This window comes from Wyeomyia smithii, chromosome 2 (assembly GCF_029784165.1).
Source record: "Wyeomyia smithii strain HCP4-BCI-WySm-NY-G18 chromosome 2, ASM2978416v1, whole genome shotgun sequence".
Classification (NCBI taxonomy): Eukaryota; Metazoa; Arthropoda; class Insecta; order Diptera; family Culicidae; genus Wyeomyia; species Wyeomyia smithii.
Window position 1 is genome coordinate 229,160,097 of NC_073695.1, and position 14,832 is coordinate 229,174,928.

Genomic DNA, 14,832 nt, shown 5'->3' on the forward strand with positions numbered 1-14,832 from the left:
AGAACATGAAAAACGTGTCAAAATAAATATATCCTTTATTATATCTGATTGCAATATCTCTCAATGTGTTACCTTTCTTGTACGTTTGGCTCGGATTTTGACATGTTCGCTTGGCTCACAACATTCTCTCCGCATATCTCTCCCTCTGAGTATTGCTAATGGAAACTACTTCCTTTAAACTGAGAATAAACGCATGAGTTTGGCTTACTATGATAGTGAATGAAAATAAACTCTACGACTGAAATGTTCTACGACTAAATGTGGTTAGTTCTTAACTCTGTGTGAGAGAAAGTCTAGTTTCCCATGCGTTTGACAGGTAAAGGGGGAAATGTGGGCGAAAATCAAGAGAATGGAAACGCGAGAACTCTAAAGCTGGTTTTCTTTGAAAGTAAACTAAAATGAAGCTGCAGTAAGCCTCTGTTATTATAATAATAAGCATGCCACTTCTCAATAGCGGTATTGCTATAATAGAAACGCGAGATACAGCAGACACCCGGGCATATCTCACAATAGATCTACAATTCTGGTCGCAGTGAGAAAGTCTATACAGGAAAAAAGCCTCTGTTGGAGAACACCAATGCAGTTTTCAAGCGGGACTATCTACAACGGGCAAATGTTCACCTTGAGATAGATCCTCGCAGAGTTTCGAGAACACAGCTTGTAGACACATCATCTGTTTATAGGCTTTAAGGCAGAGTACGATACAGTAAAACGCTTGAGCTGTGGCAAATTATGCTTGAACATGAAACTAAAACATCACGAAGTCTCACATGTTCCGAGTCTTTGCGGACGTCATTGATATCATTGGTGCTAACCGTAAAGCTGTTGAGGAAGCCTTTACGGCTTTCAGAAGGAAAGCTACGAGAATTAGACTTACCATAAACACTGGTAGAGAGCGTGGTAGTTCTGCGGATGTAGGTGCTGCGGTGTAGGTGAATGAACTTTCGAAGTGGTCGACGAATTTGTTTATTTTGGTACTCTCGTGACATGTGACAACGAGGTGAAGATTTGCGGCAGCGAATAGGACTTATTATGGATTGCGTAGCCAGCTTAGGTCCCGTATCCTACAGATTCGTACGCAATTTTTGCTCTACAGTACTCTAAACCTCCCGGAGGCGCTCTACGTACATGAATCGTGGACGTGGAAGGAGGCCGATCGACGAGCGCTTGGGGGATCTTCGAGCGTAGAATCCTGCCATCAATACTTGGTTGCAAACTAGAAAATAAGTGTGACGCAGGTGAATAAATCACGAGCTGTACAAAGTATACAAACACGCTGAGATTGTCAAGCTGATGAAACACGGCCGGTTTCAGTTAGAGATCCTCAGAGCGAGAGATAAGCGATGAAAAAAACCGCTGAATTAGCAACTAGGTTTCACATATCAGAGGTGCCAGATTTCTTCTCAAAGCGCAATGTTCACTAACTTTTTTATTCGACCCGTTTAACTGATGGTGACGGTGGAAGTCCTGGGGAATAATAAAGTGCATCACAAAAATCGTGAAGTTGTTAAATTTTATGTTTATGTTTAATTTTATGTACTTTCATCTTTATTCTGTAGACCATACAAAGGGTTGAACCACCAGTTAAAAATCACTGTGATGAAGCAACTTTGGAGCATTCTCAATTCATGTTTTAGCAATAAAACATGAAAAACGTGTAAAAATAAATATATTCTTTATGGAACCTTGTGGCAATACCTTTCAATGTGTTACCTTTCTTGTTTGTTTGGCTCGAATTTTGACATGTTCGTTTGGCTCACAACACTCTCTTCGCATATCTCTCCCTGAGTATTGCTAGTTACAGTGGGCTGGCCACTTATCACGGATGGCGGATGAGCGACCGGCGAAAAATGTTCCCGTTTGCAATAGAAATGAAACACTTATTTATCGTTCACAGACCCGGTACAACTCTAAACTAATGAATTTTTAGGGGTTCAATGATTTCAGTAACAGTAAAGGTAAAGTAAGGTAAGGATCTCCCAGACGGTCTCGAGGTTCGACGCTGGTCTAGCAAGCCAGTCGTCGTGAGTTCGAGTCTCGGCTCGGGAAGGACTGTTAGTGTCAGTAGGATTGTAACGCTACCCCGCAATTGTCATGTACACTAAACAGTTGGCTGCGCAGTCTGTGTATAAATAAACAGAAGGTCGAGTTCCGATTCGGAATGTAGCACCAAGGCTTTGCTTTTAAAAGTAAGATAAGATTTCAGTAACCCTCCATCGTAAACACCACAAACCTCTTGAAGAGGATTGGAAACGTTTAACTCCGCTAAGAATTGATATTTTAATACACAAATGCTATTCCTTGTTGTTGAAAACCTGCACTATAAGAAAATTAGCTAGACTCCCTAAAAATTATCTAAACTTTCCTCATATTTTTCTAGCTAAGAGGTGTTTATATGTAACCCCTAGAAAGTTATTTTGGTTGTCGACAATATATGGAAAATGTTTTTTATAAAGACATTGATAGCAAGACACGACGAATCGAAGAATTAAACTTAATTTTTTCTTAGGTACAGTAACTGTTCGCTAACTGGGTGCTGTTCAACTGGGCTTCTTTTTAACTGGGCGTTCGCTAACTGGGCTATAGCCCAGTTAAAAAGCAGATGAACGTCAAAAATTAGCGTTTGTCATATTGCTGCCATCTACTGGTTTCCAGGTCGAATAAATATTTTATGAAAAGAACATGTTTCCAGGCAACGGTTAGTGCGAATAAAGCACACGCAAGGCCAACAATTTATTTTTTCTCATTTTCTGTTCATCAATCAGGATTTTTAGTGTATTTGTTTAAAACGTTTTTCAATTTTCGCTGAGTATTGCCTAGCGCGATTACATCCGAATCCCCCTCGATATTTGACGACATTTGAAATGTCAGCCCAGTTAGCGAGTGACATTCGTTAACTGGGCTAGGCCCTCAGCCCAGTTAGCGAACGAACAGTGTACTGTAATGTATAAAACAAACGTTTTGTCAGTTTCGTCCAATACTTGAAGTTGTCATATCCTACCTTGTTTTTTTCAGTGTGTAGACTATCTGAACGAATCGACAAACTAGAAAACTATGCACAACCCTGCAAGTGTTCTTTTTAAATGAACGAAAGATATTCGACCGGTATGACTAACGTGCCAGGATGCCAGATAGACAGACAAATGTTATGCTGTTCGGAGAATTAAATTTTTAACAGATTCCATTTTTGCATGTGGAAATTACTTTGAATTTTTATTATACATCGTTCAACAGATACAACAGAAAACGGGGGATGGAAAATGGTTTTGTTTTTGTTGTGGTTTTTACTATATAAATTCTCAAGCAATATATAATTAACCTCTTCGCCAACTTATGCTTATAACTTTTAAATGCAACTTTGCCTTTAAGTTTTTATTATATGTGATCCGTCCCAAGCATATTCATTCGTCTTCAAGTGAATCAATCTATTCCAGGTAAAGAATCAACGACATTTGAACAACTAACAAAATTCATCGCAAAGGAATTCCAATTTGATTCGAATAGTTTCCAATACTAGAACCGTTTCACTTATTGGCAACACTTGCGAGCTTTGCGATCACCGCTAGCGATGAAAGCATGAATGAAAGCGAGTTCTTGCACACGCACACACCAAAACGTCTTTTGGCATAGTATTTGTGTGAATGCAAGGCAACGGGAGAATGCATAAGCCGTCAAAGGGAAAGCACGGACAGCAACAGTCAGTCGCCGCATAACAAATTCGATGATTTGATGTGTGTGTGTATTCGTACAGCGTATTTATTGAATGCACAGTTGCCATTACGATGTTTAGTGTTTTCAGTTTCAACATCTTTCGTATTTCAACCATTCCAACAGTATTTAAACCTATGAGAGTAGTTCATCAATAGCATATCTGTGGGTTCAACTGATATTCTAAATAATCTGGCAACCCAGGGATTGAATGCTCAGGCTAGGGTTAACCTTCGTGTTTTATGCACTGTACGCAAAGCGGCCGCGATGTCGGTCGCTAGTTATTCGCTACATTGCTACGCGTACGGCAGTATTTTGATGTTCGGAGTTTAGTGAAGCGTTTATTCGAAAATTCAGGTGTGTTGATAACCACAGAGAAGACAGGATTACGGATCGCTTGCGTAGAAGACTTGAAGTGTAATGTACGAAAAAGTGATGTTTTTGGTGAGCATTAGTATTATCTGAAGGAACAGAACGGTTGAAAACATAAGAGTTGTTTGGGTTGTAGACGGTGAGGATGGCGCTAATTGACAGTTCCGCTTCGTGCTAGACTAGACTGGGAAGAAACGGAATTGTGAGCAAGAACGATTGGCAAGAGCCAGAGCGAGATAATTTGATATGTTTTGTTGTTGCGCGCTACCTTATGTCAGCGTTACTGTAGTGGTAGTGACCTTTTCGCCCCGCAGGATTGAATCGATGTAAGGAAGTGCATTCACATATGTGTACGTGCAGTATTGTGATCGCAACAGTAATCATCCTACACGGTGAAGTGAGATAGTGCACAATATGAATGAAGGAGTAGTATGACTATACGCCGTACTGGAAATGCCTGCTGAAGCGAGTCCATGGGATAAACGCGAACAAGAAAGGCATTTGTGAAATGGATTGTGTGTTTATCACCAAATCGTTCGAAGAACCTGAGACGGTCGAATTGCATAGACCAGAGATGCCAGCTGTTAGACAGTTCACCGTATCAACCCATAGACTTATTAAACACTGACAACTTAATAGATTCTGCTTATATTTCTTAATGACTGCTACTTTGAAACTGAATAATTTGAACTGAAATTTAAGCGAGATGATTGTTGACTGAAACTCTCTTTTTCTTGAGCTTCCGTGAACGATGATTTTTTGAAATATGTTTTATTTTTTTGCCAAAAACTCTGGATTGAAGAAATTGTTCTTTAGGAGCTGTACTTTACGATAAAACAATGAAACATTATTCAAATTTTTGAAAAAAAAAACTGACTAACGGGATTTTTAGTCAAACTTTATTACTAAAACATGGCTCACTAAAATTTAAAGAAAATTAAATTTTATCCAGTTGCCCTGGAAAAGCAAATAATTAACATTTAGTTTCACGGTTTACTTCAGACGTATTCCGAGAGTTGAATTTGTGAGATTGAGCATCCTCATATATGTTTTGTAAGACTAAATGTTTCAAATATTTTGTAAAACAACTTATTCTCACAAATGAAAAAAAAATCATAGGTCTTTCGATCGTCTTTCATAGGTTGAAGTTCAAAGAAAATTTTGATTATAATTGAGTTGTTAAGCTATATCAGTTTTTATATCATATGAAAGATCTGCATTTTCTAAGTAAAACGTGATTTAAAAAAAATTTCTTATCGTTTTCCTTCACTTTTTAAATCACGATTCAAAACTGCTCGAAATCGCTGCAATGACATTTCGCCCATATACCAACTGTCATTGTAGCGAACCAGGGCGAACTTTAATTCTTCATTTAAAAACCGAAGGATAATGATATAAGGTTTAAAAAATCATGTTTTGCTCAGAAAATTACACTCTTTCAGATGATATATAAAAATTGGAAATCCGTGAATATCTAAACAGCCCAATTCTAGTGACTTTCCTCCAGCGATTATTTCAAAGTTTATATGATTTTCCCATTAGTAAAATTTAGACCCCTGTAGTCGAAGTTTTATCTCCTAAATTCAACCCAGAAGTAAAGGTGAAATTCGAAATCAACTTTAGCATGATTTCATATATTTCGAGATCGATCGATTGATAGTTATCAAAAATTATAAGAGCTTCATCTGGTAGCACTGCAACGTACTCGCATACATATTTTTCCATTAAATAGTGGCACTTCCCATACGAGTAATACATGCAAATAAATGAGCAAAATTATTCATTTTGACCGAAATGAGCATTCACCTGCGTACGTTTTGCTACCGTCGTATTGGTGCACTGCTTAGTTCAGCAAACGACTCTCTTTAGGAGAAAACATAACAACATAGTTTTATAACCGTTCGAGCACCGACGAACGCACTGCCAGAATAAGTTTTCATAAATTATTTCATCAATTTATTCAGGCATTATTGAATTTTTCAAATCATGCTTGAAGAACATTATATTGATCAATTTCAAGCACCAAATCAACTACCGTATTGTTTTGCTAACGGTCACGAAAAACCTTCAAACTGGCATGCCTGCTGTGGCCACCCCACAATCAGGCACGCGTAGTGCGACAGTGGTGGTGTAAATAACATACGCACTACTGTGCGGCTGTGTATTCAACACAACAGATCACCGGTTTTTGGCCATTCTTTCGCGGCAGCGGTTTCCGACAGTAATCGGTCCTTCGCCATATGTGTGCATGGGTAGTAAATCCACTCGTCGAGAAAAGCAGAGCGGTGCGACGACGAGAAAGGTGAATGCAAAAAGGCCAACTTGAAGCGTCTTCGGTTATGTTTGTGTTTGTTGATGGTTTCTGGGTTTGCATTATTATTCGCCTAACAGGCATATTTGCTATGATATTCTTAACAGAAAAAAAACAGTGATTGGAGATTAATGAGAATAGAGATCGCAGCATGCTTCGAAAGTGACGACTAGTTCAATTACGAGTCCCAATAGATTCGATGAAATCGTTTTAACCCGCAAGTGTCAAATTGTGTCAGAAAGAATACAGTGTGTACTCTGAATAAAAAACGGAACGATGAAGACGAAGTGCGCGACGACGATGAGCGATAATAATCGACAAAATAAAAGTGCGATACAGCAATAACAGCAGCATCGGCTAAAATGTTCGGCTAGCGAAGTGACAGTGTATTAAGTGGAACAGCGCAGGCTATGTATTTGTTTTGATTTTTACCAACAACCATAACTCTAGCGATTTGTTGCTGTATCAGCAGTAGCAGAGTCGTGTACTACAAAAACCGAACGCAGATAGCAGCAAAGGCGGCAATGAAGTTAAACGTACTGTGCACTAATAAAATGGTAAGTTTTACAATTATTCGCTAGGAAGCAGTGTACAACCGCACACCTAAAATGCTCAGGTACGCTGGTTACGCTGCGTAATTATGATAGTTTAATTTATCGGAAGTCAGTGCATACCGGTGGTTCCGGACAATTTGCTTCTGTTCAACAGTTTAAAGCATATACTCACCATGACTGGGCGATAAAGTTCCTTTAAATCCAAGTTCAAACTGAACCATCGCTCGATTAAAGATTGAATTGAGTTTAACTTTTTGAATCCCAATTTGAATGTTTTCTCATAAAACTTTTTATATAAGAGGTGGACTTTGATAACTTTGCCAAAAAACAAACGGTTTTTGATGCACCAATCGAATCGTGTATTTCACAGAACTAACATCGTACAATAAACCCACCGCTCACTGTTACCTTCTCTGTTTCTATGTCAGGAATTTTTTTTTTGCAATACCTCCTTGTCCTTTGATGTTTGTTTCTACGAGCCTATATCAATTTGATGTCCTGAAGGTGAAGCATTGTTTAAAAGTGACAATCACTGTCGATTTTATCGTTATACTGTGAGAATTAACTAAAACTGATGCTTCAAAGAAGTACGATGCTTTCAAAAATGGGATCTTTTGGAGGAAAAATATTATTTTGACTGACTAAAACACAATTGGTAACGAAAATTATTTTATTGACCGACATGTTAATTTTTTACAATTGACCAATATTAACTAATAACTGCATAATAATTTAAATGCAGCCAGAATATTTCATACACGTAGCTTTCTGCTCATGTAATAATACAGCACATTCCTTGTTGGAACGATCAACAGAACCAAATTGGTTGAAAATTTGATCAAAACCTGTATTACCGCACAATTAACACAACTTGTTGACCGCTTAATTTTTACGAAACATCTCTTGTGTGAATTAAGTCTATCATGCCCGACGCCCAAAGTCGCATGGTATGGCAGAATAATAGCGATACGATGTTAACGAAGCAAATTAGCAGTTATTAGTCCGTTTATCCCACGATACGTAGATCTTATATAATTGTTAACGGTAAAGCAAAGCAAAGCCTTGGTGCTACATTCCGATTCGGAACTTGATTTCTGTTTATTTATACACAGACTTCGCAGCCGACTGTTTAGTGTACAGGGCAATTGCGGGGCTAGCGCTACGATCCTACTGACACTAACAGTCTCTCCCGAGCCGAGTCTCGAACCCACGATGACTGGCTTGTTGGGCCAGCATCGTACCTCGAGACCATCTGGGAGATAAATGTAATGTTAACGGTACTGCGAATGAAACATCATTATGTCGTAACAGTAACAATTAGAAAAAATGCCTTCATGGGTAAATTGAGAGCTATTCTTTGCATTTTATTTGGGGCCATCCACATACCACGTGGACAGATTTTTAACGATTTTGAACACCACCCGTGGACATCACACACCCCCTCCCCAAGCTGTCCACGTGGTATGTGGACAGCCCCTTTGTAACCAATGGCTAACGGTTATTCATATTCAATTTTATTATCAATTAAAATTGTTGCCTTCGAGGGTGATACGTGATACGATTATTTCCTCGTCAGTGCTGAGGTTTTTTTTAGTGAGCATTTTCTCAAGTTTTGAGAACAGTAAAAATCGCTGAGAACCAAAGCATTGCGATTCTCAATTCATCCAATATGCCATCGTTTATATAAATGGTGCAGCCAGAAATTTCGTCCTGGGGGGTTTTGATGCAAAACAAATTAAATTTTGAAATTATTGAACAGATAGGCAGGTTGACAGACAAACAGTGGTTTGACGCGCTCATATCGCTCACTTTCAATGCAGGTTGCGTTGCAGTAGAGTAATGATTGTGAGAGAACATTGAAGAAAGACAATTGGAGAAAACAACTTAGAAAATGAGGTGTTTTTCTGTAATCATTAGCGATGCCGCTAATTGTGCAGCGCACGTGCTGCTTAAGTGACCCGTTGCGCAGTTCAGTCAACGATCAATTAGAAAACAACTTTTGGAATTTTGTTTGGAAGTTGGTCTGAAATGTTTTGTCTTTTCGAAAAAAATCTCCATGCAAAATTCCAACACGATTGTGCAGCAGCTTCTTTTCCAAAGGTACAATCACAAAACTCCATTTCTACATACAAACATTTGATGTAACCATCTGTTGCACAGTCTAAAATAGTATATTCCCTGACATCCCTTCGCCAGAATAAAGTGCTGATACTAGACACCTTGTTTTCCACGGGAAAAACAACGACGACCGCATGGTAGCGCAATGAGTAGGCATCAAAAGAAGATCACTGATAATGTTTTCAAAGCCAAAAAATAAAAAAGCTATGAAAGGACAGGCGGAAAATTTAAAAAATAAAATTGTTTCACTCCGGGGTTTCAGTAGAATTTGCCTCATATAATTTTTATATACATTATATAATTAATTATTAAATCCGGGCGGTCTTTTTTTTCTTTGCACGTACGGAGAAATCTGTATTAAAAGTTGCCAGGGACTTGTGATCTACAATTCCCTGGCAGAGGCCTAAGAGATTAACTTAGCCTTTGCAGTTGGACTTCCGGAAGTCGTGCCTCACAGTAGTTAAAGCTTTACTTTTTTGGGCGATAAAAAGTATTATATTTTTTATATCGAAAAAGTTGTTTATGCAAAATGTCTTGGAAATGGATGGATCGTCGAGTCAGTAGGTTTTCGAACTGGAAGACAGAAAGTCGATTTTGCTGAAATTTTTTTTTAAATTACACCAGATTTAAACAAAAAGTTCGGTTTCGATCATTTCAAATCGACAATCTTATGAGTGAAACTTTGACCACGTTGAGATTACACATCCCGGAGTCCAATTGAGCACGGGGACTTTTCGAGGAGACGATGCATTTCAACCCTACTGCTAAAGGAATCCAGAACCCTATCATTGAAAAAAAAATTAAAGATCAATTGCTTTGAAACCTAACCCCCCCCCCTCTTCACTTGGCTACGCCACTGGACGCCACACGACGGTGCTTTGTCGCGATCGACCACAGTTTTTTATATTTATAGAGGTCGTTTTCTTTTTATTACACCCTTTAGTTGCTCCAACAACGCTCTTTAATATGTCATGGAAGTATAAAGTCAGCGGAACAAATAGTTTATATTTCATACGGGGACTCGACTGTGACACTACATTTGATTTTGTTTCGGCTTAGTAGTTTCAATAAAAACGGCGCTGATCTCTATCGGGTCATCGCCAACGTTTCAATCCGGTTGGGATCTTCATCAGGGCTCGACACTAATCAGCTTGTACAGTTACAGGAAATGTCCTACGTGTGGAAGTACACGATCATTTACGGGAAACCCGTTGAACCCAAATAGTAGCCGCTAGATAAAACCATTAGTGAAACCAATAGTGAAGAGTTAGAATATACACCCACCTACCAAAACTAACTCTCCTGTAGGGTTTTGGAACAGACGTTTCAGATGCAGTGCAATTTCCTTCTCTCAAACCTGACTTTGACACGTAGGATATTTTTTGTAACTGTACAAGCTGATTAGTGTCGAGCCCTGATGAAGATAATAATTTTTTAAGCACTAGAGGGTTAAGAAAATAACTAACAGAATAACATATATGCCGTTGCGAACCAGAGTGATCTATGTGCCATCGAGCAAATTGTTCAGGAGAAGCAATTTTCGAAAAAATCTCTGAATAAAATTCTGTTCAACGGATTCTTTCAAACAAAATGTTCTAATATAAAGGTTATGGAGTGGTTTAACATTGGGATACATAAAATTAACAGTTTCTTTGCGAAATCGGTGATTTTATCACACAAATGTACATAGACCACTCTGACTTCATATATATATTCACTGGAATCCTCGAATCGTGTCGGAACAAAGTGGTCTATGTTCACAAACCTGGTAAATGTCAAAGAAAATGACGGTAACTCGTATAAAATGGCTAGTGTCACATGTTATATGGTACATATAGCATGTCACATTTAAGATGTCACGTGTAACATTACATGTAACACAAGCAGCGAAGGAAAAAAATCACCTCTAGCGATTAATGAATACATATAAAACAAGCCTAGGATGCGTTGACATCGTCGTTAGTATGCGAAAAACAAAGTATCGGTGCTGGTGTACTCTTTTTGCTTTCCTCTTTACGATATATTTCTATTCATTAGTGTACACCACAATACGTGGTTCTCAATGTGCACAACTCGGTATATGAAGTTATTCGTCTCTGTTACAGAGAGCGATCAGAACTTGTTATATCCTTATTCTTTTGACTCATGAATATGATTTTTTTGTCAGAAAAAGAAAGAAGATGACAGTGTATGCTCTCCTACTCTCGCTTAAACTCAACCGCTGCCGAAGTAGTTCCTTCCCCCACACATTCCCTCTCACCGCACCACACCTCTGCTGTTGTTCAGGCGACATGATTTTCTCCTGTTGCTATCCTTTCTTCCCGTAACTACCGGCCAATGGAGAGACAAACGCAACGATCGAATCGCTTCTCAGAGCTGATGTAGTCTAGTCATGTGTTTGTTTTCTCCCAGAAACCTATGCACCCTATCATCATTTCATTATGGGTTGAGAGGATTCGAGTTTAGTCCCGGCCTGTACACTTCGTGAAGTGCACATATGATGAATAAACGACGATTGCATCATATTCGTTTCGTTTCCATCACTAAACACAAGATATTACATATTACATAATATTTTACATGTTACGTTTTTCGTGTTACATTACGTGTAACATGTTCCATATCACGTGTGACATGTACAAAACAAGTGGCATGTTCCTTATTACATGTAATATGCTACATGTTACGTGTGACATGACAGTATTACATCGATTTATGTACATAGACCACTCTGTTCCGAAACAAAACGGCCATTCTGTTTCGGACGAATTTTTTAACACGGAATAAATCAGCTTTAAATTTCGATTTTCCGAAATTTTCTTAATCTCCCAACTTCAGCTTCTTGAGTAGATGCGGTTTATGCACAAAACTCATTTTGGAAAAAATGGTCTTTAGACCACTCTGTTCCGCAACGGCTCATATGAAAATAGCATTTTGTATAGACAAGACCAAAGGCGTGTGGCCGCTTACGTTGCTGGATGGAGCGTATCATTTAAGGGACTCACCACGGCACGGGCCTAGTCCATGGCCTTCGGCTGTCGAGTCCTACCAACCTGCTGAATATTCAATCTATGAGCGACGGCAGCCGTACCCAGGCTGAGGAGGACGCAAGAGTTACAAATGAAAACTCATCGTAATCGCCAACTCCTTAAAGGTGAGTAAGGCACCGGGACCGAATGGAATTCCGAACCTGGCCGTCATGACGGCTCACAAATCGACCTTGCGCTGTTCCGCGCAGTTATGCAGAAGTGCCTGGATGACTGTCTCTTCTCGCTATAGATTGATCCTATTGTCGAAGGCTGATAATCCGCCAGGAGACCCATCTGATATAGACCTGTCTGTCTGCTGGACACCGCGGCCAAGGTGCTTAAGAGGATTATCCTCAACAGACTGGGGAGCTCCGTAGCCGCAAGGTTACAGAGTCCGTTTTGGTAAGCGGGTGGTCGTGGGTTCGAATCTTAGGAGAATCAGGCCATTTGGTTGTCAAAGGACTTTAGTTTATTCTCGTACCCGTCCTTCAGTCTGAGCTCTACAGGACCCCCGTTGACTCTTCTTCTAACAAAAATAAGTCCCTATAATAATAAAACTGGTGTGAGTGACGTAAGAAAGTTCTTTCCAGGGAATAGTAATTAGGCGATATTGTTAGGATGGACAGAGGCTCGGTATAGTAGAGCAGTAAGCTTGAAACGAAAAGGTAAAACTCACACACAAGCACGGGTATGAACTTAATAGTGATACTGGCAAATAATCAGCTCGTCTTCAGGAAGAGTAGGTCCACGCTGGATGCTATTCTCTCTGTCAATAAGGCGACTTTGTCATTAAGGCAGCACTCCAGCGTAAGAGAAGAGACATTCGCTATTGCGCGATCGTCACACTTGATATAGATAGCGCGTTCAATTGTGCTAGCTGAACTCCATAGCGCTTGCACTTAGGAGCATCCCTGTACCGGTGTCGTTGTACCAGGTTTTGGAAAACTACTTCCTGAATCGAGTACGAGTTTACAACAGGGGGAAAGTCAGAAGTACCTACAGGTTCATGTGACTGTGGATTCCGAGTGCGTATCGTACAGTGTCATACGATTCAATCCGCGTCATGTTCGGCATGACGCCTACCAGCATCGCTATCAAGGAGGACAGACCTTTCGTTTCCGTTTTGATGAAAAGTAGATGAACGCGCCGAGTAGTTTCGGAGGTTTCCGATTGGGTCGGGAGGCACCATGATGAAGTGTAATTCCACCTGACACAGATCCTGTCAGATTATGGTTACTTTAGGCAATATCTACACAGTAGAGCGCCAAAAAAAATTGCCTTCGAATATCGTTTAGCAGTAGGACTCAAAATTTTCGTCTTCTCCTCATGCAAAATTTCAGCTCAATCGGACTTTGGGGAATCGTGCCTCAAAGCGATCAACGTTTCAACTTTTGATCGATGAAAAAAATGCACAGGTTAGTAGTAGCATGAAACGTTGAGATCTGGTGTTACTTAAAAAGACATTTTTGAGAAAAATCGACCTTCTGGGGAGACTCAGAAATTTTTGAGCTGAACAATTCTCTCATCCTAAAGATGGAGAAATCTTGACGGATGAACGTGAGGTGATCGACAAGTGGAAGCAATACTACAATGAACACCTGACTGGAGCAGAGGCTGAGGACCAGGACGGTAGGATGCGTGGCTTCATCAGCACAGCGGAGGAGGGAGACATGCCGCCCCCACGAAAAGCGAAGTAAAGCATGCTATCAAGCAGCTCAAGAACAACAAATCAGCTGGAAAGGATGACATCGTAGCGGATCTTATCAAGCTGGGCCCGGATAGGTTTGCTTCCTGTCTGCATCAGCCGATAGTCAGGATCTGGAATAGAGAACAGCTACCGGAGGAGTGGAAGGAGGGAGTAATATGCCCAATATACAAAAAGGGCGACAAGCTGGAATGTGAGAACTACCGAACGATTACGATTCCTAACGCAGCCTACAAAGTGCACTCCCAGATAACCTCTCGCCGCTACCACGAAGGTTTGTGGGAAGTTATCAGGCCAGTTTTGTGGATAGGCGATCGACAACTGACTAAATCTTTACGCTGCGGTGGATTCTTCAAATGTGTTTCCACTTACTTACCTTACCAATCAGCTCCAGGGCGAAGTGTCCCTTGCTGTTCGAAGAAGTCGTCTCCATTCAACTCGGTCCATGGCTGCAGCTCGCCAGCCATGTCGTCTGCGGAGGCCCCGCAGGTCGTCTTCCACTTGATCGAGCCACCTTGCTCGCTGCGCGCCCCGTCGCCTTGTTCCAGTCGGGTTGTTATCAAGAACCATTTTCACCGGGTTGTCGTCCGACATCCTAACGACATGCTCAGCCCACCGTAGTCTCCCGATTTTCGCCGTTTGAACGATGAGTGGTTCTCCCAGCAGCTGATGCAACTCGTGGTTCATCCGCCTCCGCCATGATCCATCTTCCATCTGCACTCCACCACAGATGGTACGCAACACCTTTCGTTCGAAAGCCCCAAGGGCGCGTTGGTCCTCCACGAGCATAGTCCAGGGTTCGTGGCCGTAGAGGACTAACGGTCTGATCAGTGTTTTGTAGATGGTTAACTTCGTGCGGCGGCGTATTTTATTCGAGCGGAGTGTCCTCCGGAGTCCAAAGAAGGCACGATTTCCTGCCATAAGGCGTCGACGAATTTCTCTGCTGGTGTCGTTGTCAGCAGTCACCAGTGAGCCCAGGTACACAAACTCGTCTACCACCTCGATTTCATCACCGCTAATATGAATTCGTGGCGG

At 40.6% G+C, this 14,832-nt stretch overlaps 1 protein-coding gene across 2 annotated transcripts in view; it reads left to right on the forward strand.

Moving 5' to 3' along the window:
* The first annotated feature begins 3,994 nt into the window (after positions 1-3,994).
* The window catches only part of LOC129723857 (neurogenic protein mastermind), a 269,520-nt gene continuing 258,682 nt past the window's right edge, over positions 3,995-14,832 (forward strand). The window contains exons 1-2 of one of the 2 annotated variants that reach the window (XM_055678317.1): positions 3,995-4,152; positions 6,499-6,948. The gene's annotated coding sequence lies outside the window, so the exon portion shown is untranslated. Of the gene's footprint in view, positions 4,153-6,289; positions 6,949-14,832 lie in introns of those variants that run through there. The other variant, XM_055678319.1, reaches the window with a different exon arrangement.